Source organism: Salvelinus namaycush, chromosome 13, assembly GCF_016432855.1.
Source record: "Salvelinus namaycush isolate Seneca chromosome 13, SaNama_1.0, whole genome shotgun sequence".
Taxonomy (NCBI): domain Eukaryota; kingdom Metazoa; phylum Chordata; class Actinopteri; order Salmoniformes; family Salmonidae; genus Salvelinus; species Salvelinus namaycush.
The window spans coordinates 20,844,292-20,847,978 of NC_052319.1; positions in this window are offsets into that span (position 1 = coordinate 20,844,292).

Sequence of the window (3,687 nt, forward strand, 5' to 3'; positions counted from 1 at the left end):
TGCCATTTCACATTGCTAGTTATGTTAGCTAGTTAACATTGAACCTATTTTGTTAACTTTAGCTAGCTATGACATTCGGTTTGTATTGCTAGTACTCTATGGTTTAGGATTATTGTTCATTGTTTAGCTGGCTAGCTAGCTAGCTATATGTCTAAACAAAAGGACCCCGAGTTAAAACTTGAAAACTTACTTTTGAGGCCCTTGAATGTTTTGGTACACTTACTGGAGAGCTCTTCTTTGTCTACACTTATTCAGCATTGTTCACACCCTCTTAAGTCTTAGCCCCACCCATCTCTTTAAGGAGTCACATGTGAGGCCATGTGCTAAACAGAAATATGTGCTAAATATGTGCTGAACAGAGTGTAGTAAACAACCAAAGCTTTCAAGACTAAAAGTGGTTTAAGTAGTAGGTACAAATGCACTTTATCTACTCCTTGACCTATATCCTAATCTGACTTTATGTCCAGATAAAAATATAGTATAAATATTGTATAATTATTAGATGATGCTTACCCAGACACTTGTCTAAATTGATGGGTAATGCGAAAGAAATCCTTTAACCACCCCCCAGCCACATCTAGCTAACTGGATGGGTCACTATTGTCTAGACATGTACACATGTTCAATAGATGGCCATAATCACCCCAAGACACACCTGGCTAACTTGATGGGTCATGTAATCATTGTCTTAGGAAGTGGAGTATTTTGTTTAGATATGTAGCTAGCTAGCTAGCTAAACAATGAACCATAATCCAAACCCATAGCTAGAGTAACAACAGATTGTCATATCTAGCCACCATGAATGAAATGCTGGAGTTTGAATCTGCAGGTAGCTAAAGCTAAGCAACTAGGTTCAATGTTCGCTAGCTAACATTAGGCTATAACTAACAATGCAAATGGATTTCTGAGATACAAACAATATTACTACACCGATCATACACGTAACGTTAGCTAGCGAGCCAGCAAGCTAACATTCACTAGCTAACAATCAGTATGCCTAAACTTGCAATGAAGCGACTTTCTGACAAAATTAGAAACGTATAATATCTGAAAATGTAGCTAGACTCTTACCTATATATATGGATGAATGATTCACGGTAGCGTGTCTTTTCCGTTTGGTTTGTAGCTAGCTACAGCTTGTTTGGCCGGTTGTTTTGTCAAGTCACTCCGGTTCACCCTGACCGTGTGCAGAAAGTAGTCCATCACAACTTTTTCTCACTGATCTTTGTCAATAGCGCCTGCTAAATTCTAGGCAGCAATGTTGTTGAGAGCAGTAGCAACGCTTTCAAAAAAGCCATGGCAGCAAGCATTATCTACACAGCAAGGATTATCATGTTATAGATTCAAGCATGCTACATGGCAGACTAATCCGAACTCATCTCTCGGCATGTCCAGCCCATCTATTATCTCAACCAATCAAGGCTAGCGGGAAGGCTCCAACTAGGCTCGTAATTTAACTATTGTATTCGTACTTAGAGATGGTATAGAAGTTTGTTATTAAGTTCACATGTTCCAGAGGGAATTTCGGCCCAAAAAAACGTATTTTGATTTTAAAAAATAAACATTCATATGAATCTCCTCTTAAGTAGTGACGTGAAACAAACGCCTAGCTTCTTGAAACAGGTCACATTTGGTAAACTGAATGGACTGAATGCAAACATGCAGGGGAAATACAAAAACATTCTACAGCCGCAAAGTGGTAGGCCACACAAGCTCACAGAACTGGACGGCCGAGTGCTGAAGCGCATAGTTCGTAAAAATCGTCTGTCCTCGGTTGCAACACTCACTACAGAGTTTCAAACTGTCTCTGGAAGTAACGTAAGCACAATAACTGTTCGGCGGGAGCTTCATGAAATGGGTTTCCATGGCCGAGCAGCCGCACACAAGCCTAAGATAACCATGTGCAATGCCCAGCATCGGCTGGAGTGGTGTAAAGCGTCCCGCCTTTGGACTCTGGAGCATTGGAAACACGTTCTCTGGAGTGATGAATCATGCTCCACCATCTGGCAGTCCGACGGACAAATCTGGGTTTAGCCAGGTGAACGCTAGGTGAGAGTGAACGCTAACGCGATGCCAGGTGAACGCTACCTGCCCGAATGCATAGTGCCAACTGTAAAGTTTGGTAGAGGACGAATAGTGGTCTGGGGCTGTGTTTCATGGTTCCGGCTAGGCTTTAGTTCCATTGAAGGGAAATCTTCATGAGATAGCATGCGTTGACATTCTAGACGATTCTGTGCTTCCAACTTTGTGGCAACAGTTTGGGAAGGCCCTTTCCTGTTTAAACATGACAATGCCCCTGTGCACAAATCGAGGTCCATACAGAAATGGTTTGTTGAGATTGTTGTGGAAGAACTTGACTGGCCCGCACAGAGCTCTGACCTCAACCCCATCGAACACCTTTGGGATGAATTGGAATGCCAACTGCGAGCCAGGCCTAATCGCCCAACATCAGTGCCCGACCTCACTAATACTCTTGTGGCTGAATGGAAGCAAGTCCCTGCAGCAATGTTCCAACATCTAGTGGAAAGCCTTCCCAGAAGAGTGGAGGCTGTTCCATCAGCAAAGGGGGGACCAACTCCATATTAATGCCCATGATTTTGGAATGAGATGTTCAACAAGCAGATGTCCACATACGTTTGGCCAAGTAGTGTATGTGATGGTTTGAGAAGATTATCAGAAATAATGTTTTTCAATTGAATTTTTCAATATAATTTTCAGATATCAAAATGGGGTCGTGGTTCAAAAAAGATTGGGAGCCCCCGAACTAGTACCTTCTACTTATTCTAATCAATCATGTGCCTATGATTGAATTTAGTAGCACAGTCTGGCAAAGTCACCATTCAGATTCAGTCTGGTTTATATGACTATGGGGCTGGGTCAGTCTGGTTTAACCTAACTATATGACTATGGCGCTGGGTCAGTCTGGTTTAACCAGGCTATATGACTATAGGCCTGGGAGGCTGCCTTGCTGTCTTGACAGAGATCAGCTGAGTTGTGGAGTGGAACTCTATAAACAGATGATCTCATCCGTGTACTGCAGCCTACCGTTAAATCATCCACCTTAAAAGCATTCAACAAATCTTCACCACTAGCAGTGATATGTGCCCACACCCATCCTGCCACATAAATATAAACATAACACCATATTAAAAATAACTTTTTCCCACTCTAACTCCGACCAAACGGCTGCTGCATGCACAGTCTGTACAGGAAACAGGTGTGGTACAGACAGAGACTCAACATATGATCTCATTCACCGTCTTAATGTAAGAACACCTTGGAAGGATTCTAAAACTGGCCAAACCTTAACCCAAACCCAAATGAACACCAGTTTACTCAGAAATATTCTCTACTGCTGCAGGTAAATGTCTGTATATCGCACAACAGATCATATGACTTTTAACATTGAGGATTATGTTCAGCCAACCATTAAAGAGGTGTGCCTACCACTGTGGTATGCCTATTGTTCCTTATCTAGTTACAGATCCTTTCATGTGAGTGTAGTCTCACCCAACGTGATCTTATTACATGCAACAATATAAAAAAGTGACAGCGAGAGAGAGAGCCTTGATACCTGATTGGATTTGTCACCCCGTACACATGACCACGGGCAGAAACATGCTGTAGTAATTTCACACTAACGTGTTGCCCGTGTTATGGCACTTTGTTACTTTGGTGAGGTAGGGG